Below are 19639 nucleotides of genomic sequence, written 5' to 3'. Positions count from 1 at the left end.
TGATCAGTGGATGGATCGATGGGTCACGTGCCTGTGCTGAGAGGAGGAATCTGGAATGCATTTATTCGGATTGCAGATAAATTCAAAACAGTAAATGACAGGGATAGCTAAACGCAGAAAGACAAAGGCTATAACTACAGAGAATTAAATGTCAATCTTCTTAAACACTGGGAGACAAGGTCAAGGCACGCAGTCGCCTGACGCACACTTGTTGCCCTTGCAACGGCGAACGTGGATGGTGAGCATGCGCAGCCGAGACCTCCGGGCTCTCGGAGCGGGCCTGGGAAGCGGGAAGAACCCGACCAGTGCCACCAGCCTCGTGCTGTCCTCTTCCAGCCTCAACATCGCTGTGTACTGCGGAGGGTTCCTGGCTCCATTCCATGAGGGAGGGAGTGGAGGCTGAAAAGGTTTGATAATTTGGCCTGAATCACACTGCTGCTTAGCAACCGAGGCAGCCTGGGGACAGAGGCACTTTGTCACCGGAGGGAGGGAGCCCAGTTGGTCCCAGCTCTGCACCAGTGCACCGTTCTTCGTTGTCCCTCCCTCTGCCTGACTCAAAAAAGAAGCCCTGAGGATCAAAGATATGTTTGGAGAGACCCCCACTTTTAAAACCTTTAAGAAGATGTTAGATAGATATGAATCTTAATTTTTAGGAGAATCAGCCCGGTAGCCTCAAAGCCCGAGTCAAGCCATTGCGTGGCCTCCCCTCCAGCCGCTGAGGCCAGCATCACAGTGCCGGGGCTTGACCACCACTTCCTTCAGACGCAGGATAGAAGCCCTGGGAGCCACAGGTTCACAGCCAGCACCCTAGACTCTAATACAAGAATGTCACCTCGGAGTGAGTTTCCAGTTCTGACAACATTCTGCTCTCAGCTATTTTGGCTTCTTGTTTTCAAAGCCGCAGGACAGATGTAAATGCTTCACTCAGGGGCAGGCGAGAATGTGGATGCCAATTTAAATAATGATTTTTAATCTCACTGTTGTGCATTACATAACTCCAAAACCAGCCAAGCTCCCTTCCTGACACTTGATGGCTATTTTTAGACTGATAATTCATTATCCACAAAGTGGTAAGAGGCTTCAAAATCCAGCTTTTTATAAGTTTTGAATAACACTGAGTTATTTCAAATAGCACGGCACTCAGAGAGTCAAGATGCAGCTCTGGTGAAGAGCTGTTGTGATGGCTCCATCAGCTGCTGCAGGGACAGGGGGCTTCCTCCAGCCTCCAGCGCTCAGGCTGAGCTCTTCCCCCAGGGCCAAGAGTATGAGGTGGTAACGATGCCCTCCAGACCAGCGGGGAAGCTGGCTGTCAGCACAGCAGGTGCAAACAGGTGCAGAGTTTCAGGAAGTGGGAACTGAGCCATTTAAAGCCTGACACTGTGGACTCCACCGACCCAGGACATTTCTCCCTTTTTTCCCCATTCCCTCCCACACTGCCTGGGCACAGCAAGATCTGAAATGCTAAGAGTGGGTTAAGCCATCTAGCAGTGATGTGAAGACCATTCGCTCTAAACTTCCCTCCTCCCCTCCATCACCATGGCAATGGTGACAAGGTGCCAGGCCGCCATCTTCTGCAACATGAGCTTGCCCACTACCCGTCACCACTGATTGGTTCAGATATGAATAACCCACGCCCATCCTGTGCTTGCCTTTTAAAAAATAAAAGGGGATTAAGAAACTCCAGCCCCTGTTGACTTCATTCCAGATAGGAAGATACATGATCTAAGAAGCAATGGCTGAGCGTTTTCTGCCGACAGAGTGGCAGGCAGAGAGAGGTGGAGGTGAGACGTAGATCAGAAACTGCACAGAGCTCCAAGGCTAGTTCCAGGTCATCCCTCACATCCTGCCCCTTCCTTGCCACCGGATTCCAGGACACACCATGCTCTTATACAGAACTCCACTCCGTGATTACACCAGTCCTGCTGGGTCTCTTACTCGCCCCCCAGAGAAGTCTTAACCCAAAGAGCTCTGAAGGTTCCTATGCCCCTGCTCGAGTCTCAGGAGGAAGACAACCTACAGGGACTACACTGTCCAAAGTTAACACCCCACGGGCCGGGGAGTTGGCTCAGTGGTGTTGCTGCCTGCCTCACAAGCACAAGGGCCCAAGTTTGATCCCCAGTACCAAAAAAAAGCAAAATAAAACAAAGTAACACCAGAGGGGCAGGTGTCCTCAGCTGCTCAGATGTCTCACTCTCACCTAGGCTTGGACAACAGATTCTGTACCCTTCCCTGGAGGGCTCTATTCCTAAAAGCAAGGAGGGAAGGACAGGTCTACATAGTGGACCCTGAACTAAGAGTCAAGAGCCCTGGCCAGGGCCACCAGCACCCTAGCTGACCCTGAAGCAGTAACACTCTCTTCCCCAAAGTCCAGCCATATCAGCTTCCCAAGGATCAGAAGGTGCCTTTGAAAGAAACAAATCATCATGATATCACTAAGTGATGGGGGACAGCCTGGTAGATCCTGGAGACACAAATGGGCACCGGGGAGGCAGGTGATAGATACAAGCAAAGCAGCCCAGAGGGACACAGACAAAAGGGACAACCAAAGAGGAACCCAGAGAAGGTGCCATCGTGACACCATTTTAAAAGGAAACTAAGACTCAGAGGAAGTGACGGATGAAGATCGCCTACCTGGTCGTCTGCCCAACTCCAAAGCACATGCTCCTCCCCAGGCTCCAGAGCACTTGGAGGGAATCTCACGGTCAAGGAGACAACTGACACTGGAGTCACCTGTTGGTGCCTCAGGGAATAGGAAGGAGGGATACAGATCTATCTCAGAAGGGAAGGGGGCCAAGATATGGAGGCGGGGTGAGGGGGGAAGGGATCCAGAAGGATTAAGGTGTTATGTCCATGCACAAAATGCACAAAGCATGTAAATAGTGTATGCTGCAAACATGAATTTAAAAATTTAAAAACAAAAAGTATGGAAAATGGAGTGAATTCCATCCAAGGCTCCATCTCTATATTTGATAGAAAAAAACAGGCAAAGTGAAACTATGATACTCCATTCGCTCGCAGCGTCCCAGGCGCCACCTGAAGAGGCTAAAGAGATCGGGTGTCTTTCACGCACTGCAAGGGGGAAGGAGCCCTCGTTACCCGCTAGAGGGAAGAGCAGAGGAGGAAGAGGCCAGGGCCCTGCGCAGTGAGGGTGGGGAGAGGGAGACTGACAGAGACAGGTATGCAGCTCACGCAGAACACAGACAATGCGAGCTGGAGGACAAAGAAAACACACCAGCCTGAACAGAGCTAGGTACAGAGAAAGAGAATGCTGAAGCTGGGGGGCACACAAAGAGCGACAGAGAGGATGTGTAAGAGGCTGAGAGAGGCAAAGTGCGCGCGCGGGATCTACTTCCGGTCCTGCCCAGTGCTCTCACTCCAGCTGCCTCCGCCACTTCCGGTGGGTCTTTCTACACAGGTGAGCTGTAAGGCTGAGTGATAATTATGTGTGTTTTGTCTAATTCTTCCCTTTACCTATTAGCACTCCTTTAATTACTGCTGTAACGTGTTAAGAATGTTTCTTTGTTGTCTGAAAAAACGTCTCATTCAGCTTGAGGTAAATTAAAATTTAACAACTTCCGGTTGCCACAGGACTAGCAAGCAGATGACATCCACTCAATTAAAATCGCAAACATGGGTTGATGGAGCCACTGAGGAAATTCGGCGCTACTGAGACCCGAGCCCATAATGATAACTTTATTTAAATGTGAATATACCCTCTTGTGTAGTTACTGCGAACATGCCGGTGTCTTGAGCAGTGCCTCGCAGTGGAGGGTCCCGCTGGTGTCCAGGCCTTCGGAGGGGCCCCCTGGGCGGGTGGAGAGGAAGAGCAAGAAAAGGGCAGAGGAACAAAGGGAAATGGAGGGAAGCAGACAGAAATGCAGAGTCAGCACTGCCAGGCAGGAAGAAAGGAGCACAAAAGAGGTGAATGGGGCTTTGGCTGTAAATAAGCCAGAGAGCCTCTGTGTCTCCACGGTGGGACTCACCTGTCCCTATCCAGCCCACTGACCACTGCATCCTGTCACTTCTGCTGTAGCCGACGGTCACAGCGCAGGGACCTTTGGCTGACGCCCCTCAGAATTCTCAACAACATCCTGTCCACTGAGGCTTCCTGATGGGACACACGACATCTACAAAGACCTGTCTGGCAAACCCTCAAGTGTGGATGTATATACACATGGGAAAGAACTAAGATTGGGAAACATTGGTTGAATACTTGTGAAGTGTGGGAATTATTTATACCTACCTATTTCATTCATTTGATTCTCATCACAAATCTATGGGTAGAAACTTATCATTCCCAACCTACAAATGAGAATACAGTCAGGAAAATCTTACCCAGGTTTGTATTATCACATGTTGGACCTAGTACCAAAACCCAGAAAGTCTTAACCATGGTGCACTTTTGCTTATTGGAATACTACAGTTTCAGTACCTGAACATCACGAGGTACTCCATGCCAGAGAGGATGCTGAGCTTTTTACATGCCGTGAATCTTCAAAAACAGCATCTTTCTCAGCTACTTCCTGTTCTGCACTAAGTCTCCGTATGGCCCTAAGGTAACTGGATTTTCCCCAACTTGGAAATTAAGACCTAGTTACTTTTCATCCACTAAATGAACTCAGACTCCCTTCCACCCATGAACTGATGCCAGAACAGGTCCACCTGCCATAAAACATGCTGAACTATACAACTGGTGCATTTTACTGTACGTAAATTATTCCTCAGGAGACACAAGAACATTAGGCACTGGTTTCTGATTGTTCCTTTCCATTTCCTCAGGCTCTGCCATTTAGTAACTATTTGTCAGCAAGAAAAGAAAGGGAAGCAGGAGAAAGATGGAGAAGGAAGTGAAGGGGAGGGGAAGGCCCTGTGCATGGACCCACAGAGTCTGCTCCGGTCCTCCTTAGTGGAGAAGCTGAGGTGCTGAGAACTCAGCCCTTCCCTGTGGCAAAGCACTGCTGACTGCCACCAAGAAGGTCCAGTTCACACACTTTCCAGAACTCCCGCGTGCACCTGTCTTTTCCCACAATGCCTCTTCTGCCGAGAAGAGCCATGCATCAGCCCATGGCTGAGCTGAGGCCCTCGGTCGGCCACCTCCTTTGCCCCACCTTCCGCATAGGAAAGGGGAAGTCAGCAACCCTACCTGTGCCTCCGAAAGCAATGCATATTAACTAAAGCATTTCATACGCCAGCAACACTACTGCTGGGCCCCACAAACGTCTACTGGGAAGGGTTAGCCACTGATTGGTTTCTCTTCATGCAAAACCTCCAAGCTTACTTCAAGACTGGTCAACTTGTCGCCTTCCATGTGAAGTCCCCTAACCCATTGACATTTTCTCCCAGGCAGAATGAACAGTGTGCTCACATGTGGCCCCACAGTGCTTGGTGAATACCCCCTCTCAGTGAACCGAGAACCCATCCGAGTTTGGATGGCTGTCTTTTGGCTGTGTTCTGGGGTACACTGTGGAATGCTTGCCCTCTAGCTAGCACAGACCTGTTTGAACAAGTTAATAAATACCAAAACCCACAGAGCTCAGAGCCCACGCAGAAAAGCACTAAATGCAGATGAACTGGGGGAGGAGGGTAAAGCAGGATATTACCTCCTGGAAAAGACAAGGCACAAACAGTTCCCTGAGCTCTTTCATCCTGCACCCATCATATCCCTTTCAAAAACCAAAAGTCACTTCAGAAGAGCTTGTCCAATTAAGAAACTTTTATGAAAAAAAATCCATCTGTAAAGAAAAGAAGGCTGCATCTCCTAACGGGTGTACCTGAAAGAAAACTGCCCCTTTTCCCCCATTCAAAGCATTTTAGAATTTCTGTCTTGAGAAAGCTGCAAGAAGCAGAACTCTATGGAAATTATGCATTTATTCTTTCTTTTTCTCCACATTGAGCCTGCCAAGAGCAGATGTGTGATGTCGGTATTGAAGTCATTCTTTCCAATCTGTGTGATAAATTATTCAGCATCTTTTTCCTTACTAAACATAAATATTAAGATTAACCTATAAAGCAAGTGGTTTGCTATAATATAACTCAGAGTTACTCTGTGGTGTTGCCCTAGTATCTCAGAAAACTGTTCCAAGACTCAAATTAATGACACTGCTGGTGCAAATCTATTTTTGTCCTCACAGCTGTATTGTACCAATTCCTTCTTTGAGGTCTTGAAGCACACAAGTGGGCTTGTACTAGTTTTCCAGGGCTGCCATAATACAGTCACCACAGATTTAGTGGCTCAAAGAAACTTAGTTTTTCACAGTTCTGGAGGCCAAGTCTGAAATCGGAGCTCTGCCAGGCCTCACTCCCTCACAAAACTCGAGAGAAAAACCTCTCCTTGCTCTGCACGGTATCCTACAGCCCTTGGCTTGTGGAAGCATCACTGTAACCTCCGCCCCCGCCTCGGCTTCCAGTCTGCCCTTCTCCTGTGCAAGTTTTCAGCCTCCTTTTTCTCATGGTGGGGGAGGGGGTCACACAGTTATCGGATTCAGACCCAATCTTACGCCCAGTATGGTATCTTCTTTTCTTTTTTTTTTTTTTTTCTCATTGAGTTCATTGGTACTTTTAAAGTATACAGTACAGTTACATCCATCATTGGGCTCTTGTACCTTTACATGACAGGTCCTGGTTCTCATTTTTTCCCCATACCGCTGCCCTCCCTGCACCCCCTCATCCCTTCCCTATTTACAAATACTTTATTTCCATTTTTTCATTTTCTCATATTTTTTTCTTTTCCCTTATTTCCTTTCCCCTACCCTTCCCACTTCCCCTACATCTTTAGCCCTTTTCTTCCTATTACACTTGTCAATTACACCACTAGGATCTTATTTACAATTATAGTTTTTCACACCAGAGAAACTATTTGGTATTTACATGTGTGACTTATTTCACTTAAGAGCATAATCTCAATATCCATCCATTTTCCTATGAATGACTCTGTTTTCTCATTCTTTATGGCTGAGTAGTATTCCATTTTATCAGTATCTTCTTGAAATCCTAGCTACTAAGCCAACCATTTATTCTCAATTAGGTCACAGTAACAGGTGGGTTTAGAACTTGGGCGGGTCTTTTGGAGAACCACTATTTGGGCTCATTTTTCAGTAATAGATGAATTAAGGCACAAAACATCCTTAAGGACTTTGTCTTTATGTCGCTGGAAATACAACAACAAAGTTTGGCTCTCACCTGCATTGAGAGAAAAGCTCAATCTCTCTCATTCTTTAAAAAATAAATCCCTAACTACTTTAGGGGAAATACTGAGGAGTTTTCATAGCTTCATAACAGATGCAAATTTTAACTTGCAAAAGAAGCCACTTCCTATAGCCCACACCTCCTTCTTTATGTACAGGAATAACAACGTTCACTCCTCAGTACACACTAGAACATTGAAGAGGTTTCATTGCTTGGCTTCCAAAGAATCAACCCAGGAAGCATAGTTGGCCATTCCCAGGAGAGGAGTGTCCATTTAGCTGTTCCCAGGGAGTTGTCCCCTCCAACCTCATCAGCCGCACACATTTCCCTGGGGTGGGCGGGAGGGGGGACCTGGAGTCTGAATGAACAGGAGACTGGAGGCCATCGGTTTATACCTCTCTGAGCAGGCCCTGTACGGCGGGGGGCAGCCGATGTGTGGGTGAGGGCGGCTGCAGGCTCGTCCACCTCCCCCTCAGGAGGAAATGACAACATTCACGTGCTCGGCCACTTCCTTCTGGTTTGTGACTCCCAAGAACAAACTCCTCTAAACCTCTTTTGGGCAGGAGAAAGGGCAGACAAGCACCGTTGAATATTTGAATTGAGCTAATCCTGTTACTAGACAAAGGATAAAAGCTACATCCACACAACACCTCAATTAGGGAGTTGTGCTGGATATTGGGAAGGCAGGTGAACCATGGCCTCGGCAAAGGGACAGTCACCAATCCAGTCATTTAGAGAGTGAACAGGCCACTGGTGCAGTTTAGCTAATTCCTACTCTGATTTGTCACTACAGATGCTGGAAATTATTTTTGAAGGGTCATAAAGGCCCCAAAAAAGCAGCAAGAGGGTAAATTGACAATATTACAGGAAAATGGACACCGGCTACAGTACCCAAATACCCAAGGTCAGGTAAGACAGGTGCCACGCCCTGAGAGCAAGGACTCACCCTCCACGTTCTCTACTCACTCTACCCCATAGCTGCAGAAGTTCATCCGGGGAACACAGGCCAATAGCCAATCAGCAGCTAGTCTTCCTCTGGCCCCAGTGATTGGCTCAAGGTTCAGCACATGACCCCAGCTAGACCAATCAGACCAGGCTGTCTGTAACCACACACCCTAACCCAAAGCCCTTGACAGGCCCAAGTGACACCCTCACCACCGCTCGTGACCCAGGACTCTTGTTCAGTTTGTGGTGAAGAAACCAAAGCCCAGGAAGCCAAGGGGCTGGACTCCAATTTAGGTCTGTGCCTCCGGTGGCTCCTCACTGAAAGAACCAACCAGATGTTCCTGTCCTGTAATTTTCAGGTAGACTTGGAAACCATCTTCACAAGGACTGGGCCAAATTTAGTTGCTACCTAATTGTAATGGAATCACTAGTGCATATAAATATTTGACACCCTCGTCACAAAAATGTTCCTGTGTTGAAACTCTTAACTCCTTGAGGAAGCTTCCTTTAGAGCTGGGACTCCTTAGGACTACATAAGGTCATCAGTGAGGGACCATGGGTGGGATTAGGGTTCACTCCCCTGCCACAGCCCATAGAAGTGCTCATAAAAACATACAGCAAGATGGGGACCGTCACAAGCCAAGAAAAGACTCCTCACAGAAAAGCCAACCTTGGTTTTGGCCTTCCCAACCTGTGAGAAAGAAATTTCTGTTGCTTAACCTACCTCAATTTATAGCATTTTGTTGTAGCAACTCCAGAAGATTAATAAAGGATGTCAGTCTCAATTAGGGGTAACCTTAATATTCCTGCACATAATAGAGACCCAATGCCATGACACCTATGAGCACAACTGACTCTTAACAATTTCCTCTCCTAATTAGATCTGCCAACATCTGTGCTCTTCTCCCTCCCCCGAAGGTAACTGTGCTTCCACAGCACACAGTGACATTCAAATCACCTGTGTGTCAACAGATTCACAGCATCCTGGGAGATAAGCAGGAGGGTACAAGCACTCCCATCATACAGAGAAAGAAGCTGAGACTCGGAGAAGCCATCAGACTTCTTCAGGGTCACAGAGCTGGATGCAGAAATCTCCGCAAGGAAAGAACCCACACTTTTCTGTCTTCTAAAATAAATATTTCTGGCCAGGGATTTAGTTCAGTGGTGCCACTGCCTGCCTCACAAGTGCAAAGTCCGGAGTTCCATCCCTGGTACCAAAAATAAAAAATAAAATAAATATTTCTGCTGGGACATTTTTCTTATGGCTTATTTTAATAAGAGGTTGGGTATACTTCATGTTCAAATCTTACACCTAAAGTATGGCATTATGGTAAAGGGAAGATTTGGGATCATTCTTGACCTGGAATTCTGGGCTTTCCACTAACCAAGCAGAATGGAGAAAGGGACTTGTTTTCTCAAAGACTCAACTTTAACATGTTAAAATGGGATTCATTCTACTTATCTTCTCAGCATCCTATCCAAGAATCTGACACTGTCCACCACATCACCCTGTTTTGTTTTGTTTTTTTCCTTCTGAGCCTGTGTCTGTCTGAAATAAATCTACTGATTTATGGGTTGTCTTAGCTCCTCCTGCAGATGAAGGAACCTTATCTGTTTAGTTCATTTGCATCTTGCCTTAGAACACAAGCAAGAACAACAAATGCTGAAAAAGCACTGGTGGGTGAATAGGTGGGTCAATTGATAGACTTACTAATAGATCCACTGATTAGACTCATCTCAATGTACAATGCCTTGAACCTAGGACCATTTAGTTCTGACACCATTATCCTCTGGTATAAAAATGTCCTAATGGGTCTCTAAGTACTGTTCCCACAAGAACTCCTCCATTTGCAAAGCTCTTCCTCAAATCAATGAACAAAGTCTGCATTACATGATGTTTGTTGGCTGTGTATATGTAGCTCCCACTTTCTCCTCCATAAAAGCCAAAATTTAAGGAATTCATTCGTATCATGACTTAGCTATGAGCTTGTAGAGAAGTCCCCAGACTGACGCCCCTGCCTTCCCAGCCCAGTTCTCCTTGAGGCTCCATCCGACGTGTTTACTTCTTCTGTAAAAACGTAAATCATGCTGATACGTGAGTGTCAGCTGTCCCTCCAGTTAAGTCTTCCACTTTGTCCTTCGTGACTCCTCATAAGAAACTGAGCTTGCAAATGTAGAATCTTCTGTCCCCTCCCTAAGCAGGAGAAGAGAGCAGCCCTGACCACTGAGTCACAGAGAGAAAACAGACCTCAGGCTCAATCCCCAAGTTGTCTAGCAAATCTGCGCATCCTGCAGCAACTCCAGAGAGAGGAGAAAGGCGCAGAGACAGGCTGAGCGCTCTCTCTAAAGGGTGGGGCATGAGAAGGCCCGGTTGTCCAAAAACCATGAGCACCTTGATCACCTAAGGAACCAGTTCAGGGGGCCCACCTGCTGTGAGGGCGTGGCCAGAGGCACCTGAGGAGCAGTGCTGAGATGAGGGGTCTTGGGAGCCACACCCCAACCTCCTGCGGTGCGTGGTTAGAGATCACACAGTACAAGGAGAGTGGAAACGCATCCTCCGGCCATCTCTGATTTATCACTTACACTGGCCCTCGGGTCAGCCGTGTAGCAGAGCACCCGGCCTTCGCTGTCCTACCCCAGGCCCCCACATAAATTCCCACATGGTGTCCTTTCTTCGTCCTTTACCCTTGCTTCCCAGCTCTAGCGATAAAAAGCCACAGAGGCTTGAGTTCGGGCTGTTTTTTCCTGACACTCTCACAAAGTGGTGTCGCAGGTAAGGCAGCACCACTGGGTGCCCTTGGAGTGTAAACTGAACGCAGACTCTGATTTCGCTCCTCCTTTCCACTGCCCACACTGTGAACCACACCTTGCCCTGCAGGCTACTCCCCAAGGGCTCTTTAGACAGCCTGCCCCTCTCCAGAACCTCCCTCCCCCACTTCCACCTTCCCTGCCGCTCAAACAACACCCCAGAGAGAAGGCCTGTCCTCTGGCCAACACCAGAACAGCCAGTCAGTCTAAACCACCACCCTGTTCCCTCCTTTCTCAGCACTCATGAGAAGCACCTGAAATTACCTGATTTGTCTATTTATTACCTCAGCTGTGTCCTTAGTTCTTGACAGACCACAAGTACACAGCACTCATTGAACAAATGAGCAAATTTAAACCAACCTTCGAGCAAAGTGACCTGCCTCTCTCTAGACGCACCCTACTAAGGAAAAGCAGTTGGACTGACATCTTATGTGGGTGGATGGACAGGCAGACAGACAGACAGCACGGACCTCATTGGTATAGAGCAGATCTTGCTCTTTGCTAACCCTGTTCTTCATTTCATTTCGCTCAGAGAGTTGAAGTCCCTGACCCGAAGGGAGGTTTACCCTACACCAGTGACAGCAAACCCATGACATGCATGCTGCAGGGGGCTGTTTGTATCCTTAAAAGCTCTAAAATGTTCACCGCTGCTGCCCTGCGCCCTCCCCAGGGGCTGAATCATAATTGGTCTAAATCAGTCACAGAGACTTCAGCCTCCCGGGCAAATGATTCATCCAAAGCCAGGCATCTGGTCCAGCTCTGAGTGACAGTACGGGCAGGAGAACTACTGGACGATCTAAAATAAAGGAGTGGAAATGTACAAATACAAGCACAAATGCACACGTGTGCACACCTGCAGATAAATGTCTACACGTGAGGGTAACCGCGCAGGTATGCACGGCAACACGAAGCACTATGTTCCGGGCACCGTTCTAAGAACCTGGGGCATACAATGCACGAAGTAGAACCTTGATAACCAGGAGGTCCTCATTCCTTCACCTTCTTCCACGCACTTCATGATGTGCGGCAGGAGAATGGAGCCCAGGGAACCTGGCCCGCGCCAGCAGCTGCCCACCCCCCGCCCCCGACAAGCACCGCAGTGGGTCTGAGCCATGACTATAGTTGAATATTCTTCTACTCGCAGCCAAAAGCGCTTCTCTTGAGGTTACCGGTTACCGGTTCCGTGGAGCTCAAGTCAGGGCAGTGAAGAACTCGGGCCGACGGGGCACATTTATGAAATGCAACGAAGGATAAAGGTGGTCAAAAATGCATGAAGAGATGGGACGGGGGGCAGAAAGAGGGCACAGGTGAGCGCTGTAAGGAAACTGAGAACTAATGAGCCACATAAACCAATTTGGACAGCCTGAATAAAATTTCTAAACTGGACACCTCTTTATTACAAGTTACAATAGAATTTCTCTAACGAGCTAGAAATATGTGTTCGACGTCTTCCCTCCAGATGTGCCAGTGTTCCACAGCAGATGTCCAAGGCAGTGGGGCTCTTGTTTTTCTGGACGTCTCAAGACTTTCAAGATTTTGTGAGTTTATCTTAGGCTTGGGTCCCTCATCAATTTTAACCACCCACCACCACCACACGCACGTATTTTCACCAGCATAGTCCTTATGTTAAAGACATAGATGTCAAAGGAGAACCCGTCTGGCCTTCTGCCCCTTTAACTTGTCTCTCCACACAAACTCCATGCCTCTCAGCTGGGAAAAGCGTCTGCGGCTGGTCCCCTGCTCTAGGTTTCAGCCGGGATCGTTCCCACCCTAACGCTGCCGAAGGACTGCACAAGTCCCTTGTTTTTCTTTCCTTTCTCTAAAATTGAAAGGACACGGTTTCCATCGTGATTCTGCACTATTCTTTTCAGTGTGGTTCCTAAGAATCCTGCTCCTGCCGCTAGCCTAGCACTCATGTTAACATCCTGTTGCTTTCAACCGAAATGTCACATCATTTATTTTTCTATCAGCTTCATAGAGGTATGAAGTGGGCAATAAAATGTTACCTATTTTACAACTACATTGGTTTAGTCATTTTCTGAAAAGTACGTCCACATGACTAACGCCTGTGACAACTTAACATTGAACAGTCACGCCTTTGTATCTGTGGATTTCACGCCTATGTATCCAACTAATCACGGAGCAGAAATATTTTAATTGCTCCTATACTGAATGTGTACAGACTCATTTCCCTCATCACTATTCCCTAAACAGGGCCGGGGATTTAGCTCAGTGGTGCCACTGCCTGCCTCACAAGTGCAAGGCTGAGTTCAAACACTGGTACCAAAAAAAAAAAAAAAAAAAAAAAAAAAAAAAACTTCCCTAGACAATTCAGCATAACAACTATCTATATAGACTTTATATTGTATTAGGTATTGTACATAATTGCAAGGTAATTTAAAGTAAATGGGAGGATTGTGTGAATTCTGTGCAAATACTAAGCCATTTTAAACAAGAAACTTGAGCACCTGTGAGTTTTATTCTATGCAGTGGTCCCGGAGCCAACACCGCCGGGTGCCAAGGGCCAAATCTACTTCCATCCAGCCAAGCTCTGCTCTGCCCTTCATGGGTCAAACAGCCTCCCCGCTAGCTCCAAGGAAATATGATTTGCTTTCTAAATTTGCATACAAGTGTCACACAGTACGACCTCTTCCAAACGTGTCTGCCGTGTGGCGGCATTAGGAGGCTGTGCCGTGGTGGTGGCTGGATCTCTATGGCCCGGCTGAGCTCCATCCTGTCCACCAGTCATCAGACGATGGGCCCTCGGACTCTCCCATACTCAGCTCTCGGGACCAAGGCTGCCACGAACGGTACTAGTGTGTCACACGGGGCTCTTACACTTAGCACCATCAGAAATGCCCTCCTATTTTCCCCAGTGTTCTCCCACTGGCCTCCTGAGGACCAGAGGTGATAGTTATGCCCCTTGCTTGGCTTGTTCAATGTTACTTGTCCCCTAAATTCAGTGCCTGTGCAGCTGCATCTCATCACAGCTGATGTGGGTTCTCCTGATGAACTCCTGCCCTTAGTGTACGGGTCTTTCTCTTCCTCTGTGAAGTTTTTATGCAACACCTTTACCTCTGTTTAATTGAGCATTTATATTCTCTATTAACATATAGCAGCTATATGTTACACACATCCTATGTCAGCTCCTTCCAGTCTATGTTTTATATTTTCTCACTAGGAGAAATGTATTGAAGACTAAAAGTTTTCAATTTTGACCAATGTTTTGATGTTACTTTAAATCAATTTTTCTCTAAAGTTAGATTTTTTTTATTTTAAAAATTTTGGGTCAAGCATGGTAGTGCAACTCTGTAATCCCAGCACTCAGGAAGCTGAGGCAGGAGGATTGCTATGAGTTCAAAGTGAGTCTGGAACACCTAGCAAGATCCTGTCTCAAAAAAAAATTTTTTTTTAATGTTTGGACTATGCCAAGGTCACAAAAATTTTCTATTTTTCTTCCAGAAGATTTAGAATATTAGGTTTTATATTAAGTCCATGATCCTTCATTAGTTTTGGCTATTTCTGAATTGGGTCTCTTGTATAAGAGAATCCATGCAATATTTAAGCCTGTAAATCTGATTTATTCCATTTAGCATTATGGTTTCAAGATGCATCCATTTTCCTACAATGACTCAAATTTATCATTCTTTACGGCAGAGAGGATCAATGGAGCTGAATAGAGGATGGAAAAGCAACCTCAAACACATTCAGGTGTTCGATCTTTGACAAAGGGGCCCAGTAACATACATTGGGGAAAGACAGGCTCTCTAAGAAATGGTGTTGAGATATCTGACTATCTACATGCAGAACACTGAATCCAGCCCATATCTCTCACCTTGTGCTAAAAGAAAATTAAAATGGATCCAAGAACTAGACGTTAAAACAGAAATGGCCTGCTGGAAGATAAAACAGGTAAAACGCTTGACACAGACATAGGCAAGGGCTTTCTGAATAGAACCCAGCTGCAGAGAAAACAGTACCAAGAATCAACAAATGGGACCACGTCAAATTAAAAGGCTTCTGCACAGCAGAGGAAGCAACAAAAAGAGTGAAAAAATAACCTACAGAATGGGGAAATTTTGCCAGCTGTTCCTCAGGGGATTCATATCTAGAACATAAAAAGCATTCAAAAAAATTAGGACCCCCCCAAAAAAAATAAAGAAATCAGAAAATGGGTGAATGACATTCATGGATAAACACTTCCCAGTAGAAGTACAAATGACCAATAAATTCACGAAGAAGTGCTCAGCGTCTCTGGCCATTAGAGAAACACAAATTAAAACAACACTGAGGGGGCCGGGGATTTGGCTCTGTGGCGCTGCCACCTGCCTCACAAGCACAAGGACCTGAGTTTGATCCCCGGCACCAAAAAAGTAATAATAATAAAATAAAATAACACTGAGATTCCATCTCACCCCCAGAAAGAATAGCCATCATCAAAAAGTAAAATAACACTGAGGTAGCTGCAGGAAAAGAGAGCCTTCTACATTACACTGTTGGTCGAATGTAAACTAGCATGACCACTGTGGAAATCAGTGTGGAGATTCCTCAAAACACTAAAACTAAAAATTCCACCTGACCCTCCTGTTCCACTTTTAGGTCTCTTCCCAGAAGAGTTAAACTCATCATATTACAAGGATACATGCTAACAGCGTAATTCATAATACAAATCTTGGAAATGGCCTACATGTCCATCAACAGGTGAATGATATAGAAAACATGGTTCTTTGCACACACTCCTGAAAAGGAGGTGCAGTGCCACCACCAGGTGCAGTGTTTTACAGATGCCAATCCAGTTCACTCACCTGAAAGTGTGGTTCAATTGTCTGTGCCCTTGTTGAATGTTTGACCACTTCTTCTATGAATCAATGAGGGGGAAAATGTGTAAGTCTCCAGCCACAACTGTAAATTTCCTTTTCTCTCCTTTCTGTTATATCAGTTTGGCCTCATGTAGTTTGAAGCAATGCTCTTGAGCATACACAGACTTAGCATCATGACTCACCCTCATGAACTGAGCCTGTTTCTTATGAGGAAATTTACCTCATAATCGCTTATACTATTCCTTGATCTAATATTAACATGCACTTGGATGAGACTATCATCAGTGCATTTTTATGACTAGTAATTATAAGTATTTCTTCTTGCCTGGATTATTTTTGACTAATCAATACCTTAATATATTTAAGAAGCTTCTTGTTGGTAAGACTTGGGTATTGCTTTTTCCCCCGTCTGACATCTCTGACTTTTAATTTGCATGTTTAGTGCAATTACATTTAATATAGTAGGAGGTATGTTATGTTTCAGATCTAAATTGTCCCCCAAAAGTCTCATGTGTTCTGAGGTGGGGCTTTGGGGATGAAACTGGGTCACAGAGTGCTGTACTCAGCAGTGCGCTCTTGACTGATAAGTGTGCCCCTGAATGTGCTGTCAGGAGGTGGGCCTGGTTAGAGGTTGTGGGTCGCTTGGGGTGTGACCTGGAAGGGTAGATTCTTGTCCTCACTTCTTCCTTTCTTTTCCTGCCTCCCTGGTTCTTAGGCATTGTAATTAAGCAGCTTCTTTCCCTTCAAGCCAATCAGCCATAGACTAAACCACCTAAAACCGCAAGCCAAAATAAATCTCTCCTACTTTAAAATGTGTATGTTGAGTATTTTGTTCCAGTGATGGGAAGTGACCAATACAACAATCTTCATACTATTCGATCTGAAGCCTAGTAATCAGGATCCCTATAAAGTCATTTATTGCTACTATTTTGGCAAAAGTGAAAGAAAAAAGGAAAGACATAAAGGAGAAAAAAATGACAACCTAAGTGTCTAACAAAGGGGCACTGATTCAAAATTATGCCTGTACTATGAAACATTATGCTGCTGTGAAGAAGGGGAAGTGGTTTAGGTCTATCTGTACAGCCCTACAGGCACGCCATGATGTTATAAAGAAATGAGCATAGGCTGCTCCCACATTTCCTGCTTGGTTCTACTCTGAGATCACACGGCTTGCCAGAGAGGAGATGGGGACTAGCTCCTAGACTTCTCCAGGATAAGTCTGCATACAGTATTCTGAGGACAAAAGTAAAGAAAGCCATGTGTCTAGGTGGCATGAGGAGACATTACCTTTGGGAACACAAAAGCTCTCAACATTTGGGCAATAACCGTTTGTCACCTATAGCATTATTACTCGCATCTCTTTGAATTGTTTCACATTTTTATAGAATTTTATTTTAACACTTAAGCACATATTTTTAAAAGATGCTTCTTGTCCCGTAGACAGGAGCCAGTATTAGTTTACAGTAAATAGAAGGAAACTAAAAAACTTTACACAAAGTTCCAAGGTGCGTGTATAATTATGTAATGCCAATGTCCCATCGGCCCGTGTTCAGTTACCAAGTCCACTGTCTTCACTCCAACATCAGGACGCACAAGCTTGCTTCCAGCTTTTCCGCTCAGAAGCACGACACGAGCCACAGAGGCACCTGGTGAGTGGCCAGGGACGCCAGGGACGGTCGCATCTGTCATCCAATTCATCTGCAGACAGGCAGGGATGCGGCTGTGCTGTCCCTTTGTCTCCCAGTAATAAGACCACAGGACCCCTCCTCCAAAAGCAGGCACTCAAAAGCGAGGACTGGCCAACAAAGACGCAAGTGCAGCAATGAAGTTTAGTGTGAAATGGTGAAAATAAATTAAGATTAAACGTAAATGGGGTCATGGAAGAAAGAGCTGGAAATGCTGACCCTACCACAACTCAAAGGACTGTGCAAGTGCAAGAGAGGGAGCCCATGAGGGTGAGTTTAACATAAATGAGGAAATCGAAGTAACTAGGATGGAAATGACTCAGAAGAAGTGACATTGGCCAAACTATTTTCACCCCAGGCGTGGTGGTGCATGCTCATAATCCCAGCATTGGGAGGCTGAGGCAGGAGGATTTCCAGTTAGAGGCCAACCTGGGCAACTTGATGACTTAGCAAAATCCTGTCTCAAAATAAAAAAGTGAAGGGGAGGTACTATCACTCAGGGTGAAGGCCTTAGGTTCAATCTCAGTACTCAATAAACAAACAAAGTACTTCCCATTCAAGGAATTGTCAGAGATATCTCAGCGCTTCAAAAGTACAGACAATAAAATGCTGAGCGGTGGTTCCACAACAGAAAAGTGTGACAATCTGCTGGTGCATCCGTGAGTGGCAAACACACTCCCTCTAGGTTGTGACTCAATGAGACAGAGATGGCAAGGCCTGCTCCCACTCCTGGTAGTAAGTTTTGCACAAAGAACGAGAGCATTCTAATTCTCCATGTTACTATTTTTTAATCACAACATGCTAATAAATATTAGTTTTGCTACTTTTCATTTCCCTATGCATTTATAATCAACAGTAGGAGAGTTTTTATGTTCTGGCCAAACTTTAGAGGCCAACGGACGACCACCCTTTCCCCCATGTGTATTGGGATTGCAGATCACAGCTGGAGAGGTCCTTATTATGGCCCCACTGCCATGCCATGCAGGGCATCTGCAACAGAAATGAGGCAATGTTGTTAAATAGCACTGGGCGCCGTTGCCTGTCCAGAGCTTCGGCAAAGGGCTTATGATTCTCTGTTAAAAAGGGAGATTGTTTCTGTGGGAAGTTTTGCTAGAAAATGTAAGTGATACAATCAACAAGTCTATGATATTTATCAAATTAATAAAACCAAGTTTATAAATCATAAAATTTTGAGGTCAGTTTCTCAACTATAATATGTAACTTTGTTTTATTTGTAAATACAATATTTCAAAAATATTATGCAAATGTATTTGGATTATCAGTCTGTGTTGCATAAATTTTTGCTTATTTCATATCCTTTTTTGCTGTCATATATATGTATATTTGAAATTTTTATTTAGTATCTTTATTTCTTGTTGTCATGTATGTTTGCAGTCTTTAATTTTAAAAAAAAAAAGGGAGATTAATAAACGTTGGAAAGTGGCTTTGAGTACAGCAATCCAAGTGAGGCTCCACTCTTGCCCTGATAGGAAAGCTCACAGAGGATAAAGAGATCATTTTCTCTCCCCCCGGTCCCCAGGGTCACCGCATCTGGGCCCATGAGAGCGCACCACAGCCCCGGGACGCATCTCTTCCTCCACCCTGGGCGCCCTCAGCTTCCCAGCTCCCGCCTGCAGCCTCTACACCCAGATGAGCCAGGCTCCAAGGGCACCACAGTCCCCACCCCCTGCAGAGCCCCGCTCACCCCACCAGATGCTCCCTGACACCTGCACCTGCCCAGTGCAATCACAGCTCATGCGTGTTCTCGGTGGTCACATCAGCCTCCTCACTGGGCTATGGGTTCAAGGTCTTCATCCCTTCATCCCCCTTGCACCCCAGTGGCCCAGCCTGGAACTGGTGTCTAATAGATTTTCATTCCACTTCCGTTAAATGCTGCTGAAGGAGTTACCACTCGGGGCTATGCAGGAAATAGCATGTTCCCTACAAGATATTCAGTGCAGAACAGCTAGCATTAGCCCCAGAAAAGCTCTATGCAATTAGAAATGCTGTCTCTTCCTTCTTCCAGAAAATGACCATAATACATTGATTTTGGTAAAACAAGAGCACTTTCTTGCCATCTGCTATACACCTGTCCTACTAAATCCCCAAATCTACGAGGGCTACAGATGACTCCCTTAGACATTCCTATGGGCAGTGCACAACCCGCACATCCTTCCTTACCCAGCAGCCTGCAGT

At 45.9% G+C, this 19639-nt stretch overlaps 1 protein-coding gene and 1 long non-coding RNA gene across 2 annotated transcripts in view; one reads left to right on the top strand and one right to left on the bottom strand.

Moving 5' to 3' along the window:
* LOC104848381 (transmembrane protein 132B) overlaps positions 1–19639 on the bottom strand; it is a 267981-nt gene that overhangs the window by 51051 nt on the left and 197291 nt on the right. The gene's annotated exons all lie outside the window — the stretch shown is intronic.
* On the top strand, positions 4426–9270 carry LOC104848380. Its single transcript, XR_776389.1, has 3 exons — positions 4426–4556; positions 7979–8094; positions 9103–9270. It is a non-coding gene; the product is annotated as an uncharacterized LOC104848380 (long non-coding RNA).

The sequence above is a fragment of the Fukomys damarensis genome, unplaced genomic scaffold, assembly GCF_012274545.1.
Source record: "Fukomys damarensis isolate Sample0158 unplaced genomic scaffold, DMR_v1.0_HiC HiC_scaffold_12, whole genome shotgun sequence".
Classification (NCBI taxonomy): domain Eukaryota; kingdom Metazoa; phylum Chordata; class Mammalia; order Rodentia; family Bathyergidae; genus Fukomys; species Fukomys damarensis.
The sequence above is the reverse complement of the archived record's forward strand: the minus strand, read 5'-3'. Positions and strand labels throughout refer to the sequence as shown.